This window comes from Dendrobates tinctorius, unplaced genomic scaffold (genome assembly GCF_039654945.1).
Source record: "Dendrobates tinctorius isolate UK_male_01 unplaced genomic scaffold, ASM3965494v1 ptg000019l, whole genome shotgun sequence".
Taxonomy (NCBI): Eukaryota; Metazoa; Chordata; class Amphibia; order Anura; family Dendrobatidae; genus Dendrobates; species Dendrobates tinctorius.
Genome location: NW_027361687.1, coordinates 59,615,187 through 59,629,855, shown reverse-complemented (window position 1 = coordinate 59,629,855; position 14,669 = coordinate 59,615,187).

Below are 14,669 nucleotides of genomic sequence, written 5' to 3'. Positions count from 1 at the left end.
GTGGTCTGTATGATATATAGGAGGCTGAGAGTGCGGTCTGTACAATATTTAGGAGGCTGAGAGTGCGGTCTGTACGATATATAGGAGGCTGAGAGTGCAGTCTGTACAATATATAGGAGGCTGAGAGTGCGGTCTGTACGATATATAGGAGGCTGAGAGTGTGATCTGTACAATATATGGGAGGCTGAGAGTGCGGTCTGTACGATATATAGGAGGCTCAGAGTGCAGTCTGTACGATATATAGGAGGCTGAGAGTGCAGTCTGTACAATATATAGGAGGCTGAGAGTGCTGTCTGTACGATATATAGGAGGCTGAGAGTGCAGTCTGTACAATATATAGGAGGCTGAGAGTGCTGTCTGTACGATATATAGGAGGCTGAGAGTGCTGTCTGTAGGATATATAGGAGGCTGAGAGTGCAGTCTGTACAATATATAGGAGGCTGAGAGTGCGGTCTGTATGATATATAGGAGGCTGAGAGTGCGGTCAGTACGATATATAGGAGGCTGAGAGCGTTCTCTTTTGCACACTGTACAGCTTGCTAAATGGCACATGTTTTAGTGGGAGAGCCCAAAAAATGAACACGTAATAAAACCGTTTATGGTAGCCATAGGATGGGCCCATAGAGTCAATTCCCCTGGTGGGCCCTAGGCACCCCAGTCCGACCCTGCATATCGGTGCATATACAGTAGGTACAGTAGCACCAGTCATATATCGGTTAATATACAGTAGTGCCTGCACATATCAGTGTATATTCAGTAGTAACAGTCACATATCCGTGTATATTCAGTAGTACAAGTTACATATCGGCGCATATACAACAGTACCAGTCACATATTGGTGCATATACAACAGTACCAGTCACGTATTGGTGCATATACAACAGTACCATTCACATATCGGTGTATACACAGTAGTTCAAGTCACATATCGGTGTATATACAGTAGAACCAGTCACATATGGTGGCATATACAATAGTACAAGTCACATATCGGTATATACAGTGGGGCAAAAAAGTATTTAGTCAGTCAGCAATAGTGCAAGTTCCACCACTTAAAAAGATGAGAGGCGTCTGTAATTTACATCATAGGTAGACCTCAACTATGGGAGACAAACTGAGAAAAAAAAATCCAGAAAATCACATTGTCTGTTTTTTTTTCCTTTTATTTGCATATTATGGTGGAAAATAAGTATTTGGTCAGAAACAAGCAATCAAGATTTCTGGCTCTCACAGACCTGTAACTTCTTCTTTAAGAGTCTCCTCTTTCCTCCACTCATTACCTGTAGTAATGGCACCTGTTTAAACTTGTTATCAGTATAAAAAGACACCTGTGCACACCCTCAAACAGTCTGACTCCAAACTCCAGTATGGGGAAGACCAAAGAGCTGTCAAAGGACACCAGAAACAAAATTGTAGCCCTGCACCAGGCTGGGAAGACTGAATCTGCAATAGCCAACCAGCTTGGAGTGAAGAAATCAACTGTGGGAGCAATAATTAGAAAATGGAAGACATACAAGACCACTGATAATCTCCCTCGATCTGGTGCTCCACGCAAAATCCCACCCCGTGGGGTCAGAATGATCACAAGAACGGTGAGCAAAAATCCCAGAACCACACGGGGGGACCTAGTGAATGAACTGCAGAGAGCTGGGACCAATGTAACAAGGCCTACCATAAGTAACACACTACGCCACCATGGACTCAGATCCTGCAGTGCCAGACGTGTCCCACTGCTTAAGCCTGTACATGTCCGGGCCCGTCTGAAGTTTGCTAGAGAGCATTTGGATGATCCAGAGGAGTTTTGGGAGAATGTCCTATGGTCTGATGAAACCAAACTGGAACTGTTTGGTAGAAACACAACTCGTCGTGTTTGGAGGAAAAAGAATACTGAGTTGCATCCATCAAACACCATACCTACTGTAAAGCATGGTGGTGGAAACATCATGCTTTGGGGCTGTTTCTCTGCAAAGGGGCCAGGACGACTGATCCGGGTACATGAAAGAATGAATGGGGCCATGTATCGTGAGATTTTGAGTGCAAACCTCCTTCCATCAGCAAGGGCATTGATGATGAAACGTGGCTGGGTCTTTCAACATGACAATGATCCAAAGCACACCGCCAGGGCAACGAAGGAGTGGCTTCGTAAGAAGCATTTCAAGGTCCTGGAGTGGCCTAGCCAGTCTCCAGATCTCAACCCTATAGAAAACCTTTGGAGGGAGTTGAAAGTCCGTGTTGCCAAGCGAAAAGCCAAAAACATCACTGCTCTAGAGGAGATCTGCATGGAGGAATGGGCCAACATACCAACAACAGTGTGTGGCAACCTTGTGAAGACTTACAGAAAACGTTTGACCTCTGTCATTGCCAACAAAGGATATATCACAAAGTATTGAGATGAAATTTTGTTTCTGACCAAATACTTATTTTCCACAATAATATGCAACAAAAGGAAAAAAAAACAGACAATGTGATTTTCTGGATTTTTTTTTCTCAGTTTGTCTCCCATAGTTGAGGTCTACCTATGATGTAAATTACAGACGCCTCTCATCTTTTTAAGTGGTGGAACTTGCACTATTGCTGACTGACTAAATACTTTTTTGCCCCACTGTATACAGTAGTACCAGTCAAATTTCAGTGTATATACAACAGTACCAGTCACATATTGGTGTGTATATACAGTAGCACTAGTCATATATCAGTGTATATACAACAGTTCCAGTCACATATCAATGTATATACAGTAGTACCAGTCACATACAGTATCAGAGTATATACAGCTCTGGCAAAAATTAAGAGACCACTTCACAGTTTTATCAAAATCAGCTTCTCTCCATGTCCGACAGCCATTCCATTCCAGTGTCAGTTGAATTCCAACCAGAGTACACCTCATTCTACTTACTGTGCTTCTGATTAGGTGATCACCTGAACCAAATCTCTTATTTAACAAAGGAAAGTATAAAAAACCCTGCTATGGTGTTCACACTCCTCTTGCAATAGGACAAGCTGCATGCCAAAAGAAGTGCTAGTAATATCCCAAAAGTAGTAGGAATGAAAAAATAACTTTTAGCCATGCCAAAGGAGTTGAAAACAAAAGTCTTGAGTGAGGAAAAGAAGGACTCAATTCTGGCTTTACTAGCAGAGGGATACAGTGCGCGTCATATTGCCTCCATCCTTAAAATTTCTAAGTCAGCTGTTCATTACAACAAGGTGAAGCAGCAAACATTGGGGACAACAAAGCTACAGACCATTAGAGGGCGAAAACAACTCTCCACTGACCGGGATGACCATCATCTTATTCGAATGTCACTCAGCAACCGCAGGATGACATCAAGTGACCTAGAAAACGAATGGCAAATAGCAACTGGGGTGAAGTGCACGGCAAGAACAGTTCGTAATAGGCTCCTAGAGGCAGGGCTCAAGTCATGTAAAGGTAGAAAAAAGCCTTTCATCAATGAGAAGCAAAGGAGAGCCAGGTTGAAGTTTTCCAAAGACTATAAGGATTGGACCGCAAAGGACTGGAGTAAGGTAATCTTCTCTGATGATAATTTTCAGTTTTGCCCAACACCCAATCGCCTAATGGTTAAACGGAGACCTGGAGAAGTGCATAAGGCACAGGGTCTTGCACTAACTGTGAAATTTGGTTGAGGATCGGTGATGATCTGGGGATGCTTCAGCAAGGCTGGAATTGGGCAGGTCAATCTTTGTAAAAGCTGCATACAAAGTTATCCTGGAAAAACAATTGATTCCTTCTGCTCAGGCAATGTTCCCCAACTCTGAGGACTGGTTTTTCCAGCTGGACAATGCGCCATGCCACACAGCTAGGTCAATCAATGTGTGGATGAATGACCACCACATCAAAGCCCAATCTCCAGACCTGAACCCCATTGAAAACCACTGGAATGTAATCAAGAGGAAGATGGATAATCACAAGCCATCAAAGAACTGCTTAAATTTTTGTACCAGGAGTGGCATAAGGTCACCCAAAAGCAGTGTGAAAGACTGGTGGCAAGCATGCCAGGACGCATGAAAGCTGTGATTAACAATCATGGTTATTCCACAAAATATTGATTTCTGAACTCATCCTGAGGTAAAACATTAGTATTGTTGTTTCTAAATGATTATGAACTTGATTTCTTAGCATTATTTGAGGTCTGCAAGCACTGCTTTTTTTTGTTATTTTAACCATTTCTCATTTTCTGAAAATAAATACAAAATTTGTTGCTTGGAAATTCGAAGACATGTTGTCAGTAGTTTATACAATGAAAAAGAGCAATTTACATTTTACTCAAAAATATACCTATAAAGAGAAAAATCACCCAAACTGAAAAATTTGCAGTGGTCTCTTGTCATTATCCAGACTGGGTTTTTCTTGTCTTTTCTTTTCCCGGTCTGGTCATGTCAGGGGTTAACTTGTCTCTGCCTCATTCTGGTTTCAGGTTTGCTATTTCTCTGCGCTGCATCCTGCAGGCAGTGTCAGTTATATTTCCCTCCTACAGCGTGTGTAGCTGACACTGGAGAACCCCTGGTTTGTCCTGCTGCGTTTAGCTGACTTTGCTTGTGTCTGTGATCTCCGTCCCTGGCCGTCCTGTCTCTGTGTGTCCTTGTGTGTTTGGATTCCCCAATGCTTGACTCGGCTTTGAATCTGACCTGATTCTGTGTCTTCCATCTGATACCTCTTATACTGACCGGCACTGACCTATTTGCGCTCCTCTGACTCTGCTTTTGTCATTTCCCTTTGTACTTCACTACTCTCTGGTACCGAATTGGCTTGCTGACTATTCTGCTGCCACCTGGTGGTAGCCTCGCTGCAGTTCTATTGCTCTGCTCTGTGCAGGACTTCTGTTCATTCTCCACTCTGCTGCCATCTAGTGGAGTTTACACTACACTATTACAGTGCTGCAGTGTGACATTTCTTACTTTTTGCCAGAGCTGTATAGTAATATCAGACACATATCAGTGTAGTATAAAATAGTACCAGTCACATATCAGTGTATATACAGTACTAGCAGTCATATATCAGTGTATATACAGTACTAGCAGTCATATATCAGTGTATATGTGGCGCCCCTGAGGCTCAGTCGCCACAGAGGTACTGCACCTTCTCCTAAGGTGTGGTGTCCCACCATCCAGGTAAGCTGAGGGCTCCTGACCACGCTCCAACACTCGCACCCCACACAATAGAGTAGTTCAGCAAAACCACATTGTGGTTCCTTGCTTAGAGAGAAGCAGAGCTCCTTTGGTGGTTCCCTGCTTGGAACACTAGACGTGCTGGGAGGTGGGTGGAGTTCAGAATATATATATATATGAGCGGGATGGTTTAGGATTACAGGTCAGTCTGACAGGAGGTTAGTGAGAGAGGAAGCCACTCGGAGAGGAGTGGGGATCCCTGGAAGAGGGATGGAGGAAGGAGTGCTGCAGCTGCCTCAGTGATCTGATCCAGCTGGCACGGTAAAGGAAAGAAGGAGAAGGACATTGGACTGAAGCCTGAGCTTCCATAGAAGAGAAAAGACAAGTACGGAACATAAGAGTAAAAGGGAACACAGAGGACGTGGGTTAGAGGAAGAACCCTGCCTAGAAGTTCCAAGCGCAAGGCCGGGGCCCAGTCCCCGAGGTTGTATGGACGCTAATGGTTCTGCAGCAGACACCGGTGGAGTAGTGGGCTGTAAATGCACTACTCCCATCTAAGACTTGGCACAACAGCAACACGGATAGAGATCCGGGACTTAGGAGTAGAGAGTCCCCGAAGCAGGCTACAGCTGTCTGCCGTGCAAGTAGAGTTCTTGGGAACATCTGTCTGGAGGAACTCCAGTGTAACACAGTACTAGGAGATCTTCACACTTAAGGCGCTATAGAGGAGACGTTCAGAAAAGGCACATAAGTTGGCGGAGTGTGGAAGGGAGCATTCCATCTTGCCTGGAGGTTGACTGAGTCCCTGACTCGGAGGACACAGCACAGAAGCGGGCACTACAGACTGTGAGTAAAGCTTTGGAACTACATGCCCTGGTGTCCTCCATTCCTTCCTGCGTCCATCCGCCTGGCACTGCTACATCCCCTGCGCCGGACACTACACCATCTAAGTGTCTCCACATCTACACTGCCCTGGGACAACAGCCCTGCCTGTGGAGGGCTATACCATCCTTGCTGCACCACACCATCTGTCCCAGAGGATCTGTCTGCAGCGTCGGCTTAACACCTCCCTTGCCGAACACCTGGGAGGGCGACCCAATTTGGCGTCACAAACAGGATGACAAGACCCGATACCATCGGGTTCTGTGCGCCTAAGATTTGTTGGACTTAAAACTTTTGAGAATGTGCAGAAGACCCAATTTAATAGACTGTGAAATGAACATTAAAAATGACCGAGGGCGACCCATATATACAGCAGTACTAGTCACATATCAGTATATATATACAGTAGCACCAGTCACATATCAGTGTATGTACAGCAGTACCAGTCACATATCAGTGTATATACAGTAGCACCAGTCATATATCAATGTATATAGATTACTAGCAGTCACATATCGGTGTATATACAGTAGCACCAGTCACATATCAGTGTATATACAGTACTAGCAGTCACATATCAGTGTATATACAGTAGCACCAGTCATATATCAATGTATATAGATTACTAGCAGTCACATATCGGTGTATATACAGTAGCACCAGTCACATATCAGTGTATATACCACTGTACCAGTCATATATGAATGTATATACAGTACTAGCAGTCACATATCAGAGTATACAGTATACAACAGTACCAGTCACATATCAGAGTATATACAATACTAGCAGTCACATATCAGTGTATATACAGCAGTACCAGTCACATATCAGTGTACACTGTATATACAGTAGCACCAGTCATATATCAGTGTATATACAGCAGTACCAGTCACATATCAGTGTATATACAGTAGTACCAGTCACATATCAGTGTATATACAACAGTACCAGTCACATATCAGTGTATATACAACAGTACCAGTCACATATCAGTGTATATACAGTAGCACCAGTCACATATCAGTGTACACTGTATATACAGTAGCACCAGTCATATATCAGTGTATATACAGCAGTACCAGTCACATATCAGTGTACACTGTATATACAGTAGCACCAGTCATATATCAGTGTATATACAGCAGTACCAGTCACATATCAGTGTATATACAGTAGTACCAGTCACATATCAGTGTATATACAACAGTACCAGTCACATATCAGTGTATATACAACAGTACCAATCACATATCAGTGTATATACAGCAGTACCAGTCACATATCAGTGTATATACAGTAGCACCAGTCACATATACAGTGGGGCAAAAAAGTATTTAGTCAGTCAGCAATAGTGCAAGTTCCACCACTTAAAAAGATGAGAGGTGTCTGTAATTTACATCATAGGTAGACCTCAACTATGGGAGACAAACTAAGATAAAAAAAATCCAGAAAATCACATTGTCTGTTTTTGTTTCATTTTATTTGCATATTATGGTGGAAAATAAGTATTTGGTCAGAAACAAAATTTCATCTCAATACTTTGTGATATATCCTTTGTTGGCAATGACAGAGGTCAAACGTTTTCTGTAAGTCTTCACAAGGTTGCCACACACTGTTGTTGGTATGTTGGCCCATTCCTCCATGCAGATCTCTAGAGCAGTGATGTTTTTGGCTTTTCGCTTGGCAACACGGACTTTCAACTCCCTCCAAAGGTTTTCTATAGGGTTGAGATCTGGAGACTGGCTAGGCCACTCCAGGACCTTGAAATGCTTCTTACGAAGCCACTCCTTCGTTGCCCTGGCGGTGTGCTTTGGATCATTGTCATGTTGAAAGACCCAGCCACGTTTCATCATCAATGCCCTTGCTGATGGAAGGAGGTTTGCACTCAAAATCTCACGATACATGGCCCCATTCATTCTTTCATGTACCCGGATCAGTCGTCCTGGCCCCTTTGCAGAGAAACAGCCCCAAAGCATGATGTTTCCACTACCATGCTTTACAGTAGGTATGGTGTTTGATGGATGCAACTCAGTATTCTTTTTCCTCCAAACACGACAAGTTGTGTTTCTACCAAACAGTTCCAGTTTGGTTTCATCAGACCAAAGGACATTCTCCCAAAACTCCTCTGGATCATCCAAATGCTCTCTAGCAAACTTCAGACGGGCCCGGACATGTACAGGCTTAAGTAGTGGGACACGTCTGGCACTGCAGGATCTGAGTCCATGGTGGCGTAGTGTGTTACTTATGGTAGGCCTTGTTACATTGGTCCCAGCTCTCTGCAGTTCATTCACTAGGTCCCCCCGCGTGGTTCTGGGATTTTTGCTCACCGTTCTTGTGATCATTCTAACCCCACGGGGTGGGATTTTGCGTGGAGCACCAGATCGAGGGAGATTATCAGTGGTCTTGTATGTCTTCCATTTTCTAATTATTGCTCCCACAGTTGATTTCTTCACTCCAAGCTGGTTGGCTATTGCAGATTCAGTCTTCCCAGCCTGGTGCAGGGCTACAATTTTGTTTCTGGTGTCCTTTGACAGCTCTTTGGTCTTCACCATAGTGGAGTTTGGAGTCAGACTGTTTGAGGGCGTGCACAGGTGTCTTTTTATACTGATAACAAGTTTAAACAGGTGCCATTACTACAGGTAATGAGTGGAGGAAAGAGGAGACTCTTAAAGAAGAAGTTACAGGTCTGTGAGAGCCAGAAATCTTGATTGCTTGTTTCTGACCAAATACTTATTTTCCACCATAATATGCAAATAAAATGAAAAAAAAACAGACAATGTGATTTTCTGGATTTTTTTTTCTCAGTTTGTCTCCCATAGTTGAGGTCTACCTATGATGTAAATTACAGACGCCTCTCATCTTTTTAAGTGGTGGAACTTGCACTATTGCTGACTGACTAAATACTTTTTTGCCCCACTGTATACAGTAGCACCAGTCATATATCAGTGTATATACAGTATTAGCAGTCATATATCATATATACAGTACTAGCAGTCACATATCATATATACAGTACTAGCAGTCACATATCAGTGTATATACAGCAGTACCAGTCACATATCTGTGTATATACAGTACTAGCAGTCACAGATCAGTGTATATACAGCAGTACCAGTCACATATCAGTGTATATACAGTAGCACCAGTCACATATCAGTGTATGTACAGTAGCACCAGTCATATATCAATGTATATAGATTACTAGCAGTCACATATCGGTGTATATACAGTAGCACCAGTCACATATCAGTGTATATACCACTGTACCAGTCATATATCAATGTATATACAGTACTAGCAGTCACATATCAGAGTATACTGTATACAACAGTACCAGTCACATATCAGTGTATATACAGCAGTACCAGTCACATATCAGTGTACACTGTATATACAGTAGCACCAGTCATATATCAGTGTACATACAGTACTAGCAGTCACATTAGTGTATATACAACGGTACCAGTCATATACCAGTGTATATACAGCAGTACCAGTCACATATCAGTGTATATACAGCAGTACCAGTCACGTATCAGTGTATATACAATAGTACCAGTCACATATCAGTGTATATACAGTAGCACCAGTCATATATCAGTGTATATACAGTACTAGCAGTCATATATCATATATACAGTACTAGCAGTCACATATCATATATACAGTACTAGCAGTCACATATCAGTGTATATACAGCAGTACCAGTCACATATCAGTGTATATACAGCAGTACCAGTCACATATCTGTGTATATACAGTACTAGCAGTCACATATCAGTGTATATACAGTAGCAGTCACATATCAGTGTATATACAGGACTAGCAGTCACATATCAGTGTATATACAGCAGAACCAGTCACATATCAGTGTATATACAGTAGCACCAGTCACATATCAGTGTATATACAGTGCTAGCAGTCATATATCAGTGTATATACAACGGTACCAGTCACATATCGGTGTTTATACAGTAATATACTGTTGCACTGCCTCTTCAGGTGTCTAGACGTTTGCTCCCAGCCTTTCATGGCACTAATGATTGGCGAAGCTGCCTGTGACATCACCGATCCCACTGCCTGCGTGTGAAGCTGTCAGAGGAAAGTAGGAGGCATCGAAGGTAACGTTGTGCAGGAGTCCCCACAGATCTCTCAATCCAGGGATGCCTTGCACAAGATTTCCCCTTCTAGTGGTTTCACAGGAACAGAGAGGACAATGCATCGGGGAGGAGAACAATGCAGAGCACTCCGCACACAATGGCGAAAGAGAAAAACATTTCCCTGCCTGTCACTGTGCCATACAAATCTCAGATAGCAGATGCTCAGACCCCCAAACTGCTCCTACAGACACCCCCCAGTGCTTCTACAGTCAGAGGCACTTTTAGGATAATGTGGGGCATTGAGTAAAAGTTTAAAGTGGGGCCCCAAATGTTAACATATTCATAACTCCAAACTTTTGAAGAAGGGAAAGAGGGACAAAGGTGGCGGCGCATGCAGTGGCAAATTTTAGGCCACGCCCCAACCACTCCCATTTCACAACTAGTCACACCCATGTCCACTCCCAACCACACCCATTTAGCACTGCTGATCACACTGACTGGTACTGAGGGCACAGTGGCTGGCATTATGGGCACAGTGGCTGGTACTGTGGGCACACTGACAGGTACTGAGGAAAAGAAAGAAAGAGAAAGGAGAGCGAGAGAGAAAGAAAGAACAGAGAGAGGAAGAACAGAGAGAGAAGAAAGGACAGAGAGAGAAAGAAAGAACAGAGAGAGAAAGAAAGGGGAAAGAAAGAAAGAACAGAGCAAAAGAAAGAACAGGGAGAGAGAAAGAAAGTGGGGAAAGAAAGAACAGAGAGCGAAAGAAATAACAAAGAGAGAAAGACAGAGGGGAAAGAAAGAAAAGAAAGAAAGAGGGGAAAGAAAAAAAGAACAGAGAAAAAGAAAGAACACACAGAGAAAGAAAAAGGGGACAGAATAAAAGAACAGTGAGAGAGAAAGAAAGAACAGAGAGAAAGAGGGGAAAGAAAGAAAGAACAGAGAGAGTAAGAAAGAACAGAAAGTGAAAGGAAGAACAGAGAGAGAGAAAGAAAGGGGAAAGAAAGAAAGAAAGAAAGAAAGAAAGAAGAGAGAGAGAAAGAAAGAGAGAGAAAGAAAGGGGAAAGAGAACAGAAAGAAAGAAAGAGGGGACAGAAAAAAAGAACAGGGAGAGAGAGAGAGAAAGAAAGAAAGGGGAAAGAAAGAAAGAAGTAAAGAAAGAAAGAACAAAGAGAAGGAAAGAAAGAGGGGAAAGAAAGAACAGAGAAAGAGAATTAAAAAAGAAAGAACAGAGACAGAGAAAGAAAGGGAAAGAAAGAACAGAGAGAGAGAAAGAAAGGGGAAATAAAGAGGGGAAGAAAGAACAGAGAAAAAGAAAGAGGGGACAGAAAAAAACAGAGAGAAAGAAAGAGGGGAAAGAAAGAAAGGGGAAAGAGAGGGGAAAGAGAAAGAAAGGGGAAAGGGAGGGGACAGAAAAAAAGAACAGGGAGAGCGAAAGAAAGAGGGGAAAGAAAGAAAGAATAGAGAGAGAAAGAAAGGGGAAAGAAAGAAAGAATAGAGAACGAAAGATAGAAAGAAAGAAAGAAAGAAAGAAAGAGAAAAACAAGAAAGAAAGAACAGAGAGAGAAAGAAAGAAAGAAATAAAGAAAGAAAGAAAGAGGGGAAAAAAGAAAGAACAGAGCGATAGAGAGAAAGAGGTGAAAGAAAGAGAATAAAAAGAAAGAACATAGAGAAAGAAAGAGGGGAAAGAGAACAGAGAAAGGGAGAGAGAAAGAAAGAAACAAAGAAAGAAAGAAAGAAAGAAAGAAAGAAAGAGGAAAGAAAGAAAGAGACAGAGAAAAACCAGAGAGAGAGAGAGAAAGAAAGAAGTAAAGAAAGAAAAAGAACAGCGTGAAAGAAAGAGGGGAAAGAAAAAGACAAAGAAAGAGGGGAAAGAAAGAACAGAGAGAAATAACAGAGAGAGAGAGAAAAAAGAAAGATTAGAGCAAGAAAGAAAGAACAGAGAAAGAAAAAGAGAGGGAAAGAAAGAACAGAGAGAAAGAAAGAACAGAGAAAGAAAGAAACAGAGAGAGAGAAGGAAAGAATATAGAAAGAAACAGAGAAAGAAAGAAAGATTCTATAAAGATATTATAGCAGCCCGGCTACCATTGTAATGCCCACCTGAGCCTCCCGATGCAGGACATATCATGATCCGCTCAAATTGCCGGCATCCCCAATTCCAAGGCGATGTCCTCCGACATGGTGATGGATCTGAAGCATTCCCTGAAGTGCCTTTCCGGTCAGCTTCCAGCAATCACTTCCGGTGCAACGCCACGTTCGAGTTTTAAAGTGCTCTTCAGGGCTCCGCCGTGTACTCCTGTGTCCGCGGGAAAAGCCCGCTTTGTATGCCTCGTACACACTTGGCTTCACTCCATACACACATGGCTCCGCTCCGTACACCAAGTACACACACGACTCCTCTCCGTACACCTCATACACACGTGGCTCCGTACACCTCGTTCACGTGTGGCTCTGCTCAGTACACCTTGTACATGCGCAGCTCCTGTCCGTACACCTGGTACACACGCGACTCCTCTCCGTACACCTCGTACACACACGACTCTGCTCCATACACATCATACACATACGGCTCTGCTCCGTACACCTCGTACACACTCGGCTCCACTCTGCACACCTCATACACACACAGCTCCGCTCCATACACCTCATACACACACGGCTCTGCTCCGTACACCTCGTACACACACGGCTCTGCTACATCCACCCTGTAAACCCCTCCTGACCCCACACGGAAACTTCACCTCATCCAGCACCATGACAACCAGCACAGCAGAGTCCTGCAGACATGGAGGCCCCTGATCATGTGACCCTTGACTTCTCCCCTCCTGTGACCTCATCACAGGTCCTGTGCGCACAGCCACAGAACAGCATAGGACGTCATTGCAGGCTGAGGTGGATCTCTGGGACGGCGAGGATGCATGGAGGGGCGTGGCGGCTGAGTGCAGTGCAGGAAAAATAGAGTCCCGGGCGGGACGCAGGTGGGGAGGTTTAAAAACGGGACTGTCCCGCAAGAATCGAGACGGGAGATATCCATATTGCACATCACACAGAAGCATTTCGGTTGTAGTTACATGCGCTGAGTTCAGGCAGCTAAATGAGTGCGATCGACAATATTGAACTCGTTCAACACTTGTTTCCCGGCCTCTTTCCACCGTCTGAGGATGAAAGATGGGCCCAGAATGATGACTGGTAGATCAATCTGTCCCCATACAGTATCATGTTATCAGCAACATATCTGCAGTTTTCACCGGGCAATGTGCTGCTCAGAATAATGCTCTATACAGTGCTGCTGCCTCTACACTGCCGGATATCTCCTGCCTGTCCGTCATATTCTATACCGTGCACCAGTGCTCCTGCCCTTACACTGCCAGATATCTTCTGTCTGTCCGTCATGTTCCATACTGTGCTCCTGACCCTACACTGCCGGATACCTCTTGCCTGTCTGTCATGTTTCATACTGTGCTCCAGTGCTGCTGCCCCTACACTGTCGGATATCTCCTGCCTGTCCATCATGTTCCATACTGTGCTGCCATTGCTGCTGCCCCTACACTGCCAAATATCTTCTATGTGTCCGTCATATTCCATAATGTGCTCCTGCCCCTACACTGCCGTATATCTCCTGCCTATCCGTCATGTACCATACTGTGCTGCCAGTGCTGCTGCCCTTACACTGCTGGATATCTCCTGCCTGTCTGTCATGTTCTGTACTGTGCTGCTGTGAGTCTTATATCCGCTGTGGACAATATACTGCCCCTATTGCGCAAGCAATCAGTAGATTTGGATTCCAGTACCATCTCTATGCTGATGACACCCAATTATACACTTCTCCTGACATCACGCCAGCCTTTCTAGAAAACACCGGCGATTGTCTAAACGCTGTGTCTAATATCATGTCCTCACTATATCTGAAACTGAACTTGTCAAAAACTGAACTCCTTGTGTTTCCTCCCGCTACTAATGTACCTATACCCGACACTGCAATTTCCATGTGTGGTTCCACAATTACTCCCCAGCAACATGCCCGCTGTCTTGGGGTCATACTTGACTCCGAGCGTTCCTTTGCCCCCCACATTCGATCACTGGACTATTGTAACTCTCTTCTAATCCGTCTCCCTCTTACCAAACTCTCCCCTCTCCAATCTGTCTTGAATGCTGCAGCCAGGATCATATTCCTCACCAATCGTTACACCGATGCCTCTACCTTGTGCCAGTCATTACTCTGGCTACCCATCCACTCCAGAATTCAGTATAAACTTATTGCCCTCAACCACAGAGCCCTCCATGGCTCAGCACCACCCTACATCTCCTCCCTTGTTTCAGTATGCCACCCTACCCGCGCCCTCCATTCTGCTGATGACCTGAGGTTAGTATCCTCAATAGTCAGAACCTCCCACTCCCATCTCCAAGACTATACACGTGCTGCGCCAATTCTTTGGAATGCACTTCCCAGGTCAATACGATTAGTTCCCAATCCCCACAATTTTAAGCGTGCCATGAAAACGCATTTATTCAGACTGGCCTATCGCCTCAACACATTAACCTTTAACTTTAACGAGCCTTGTT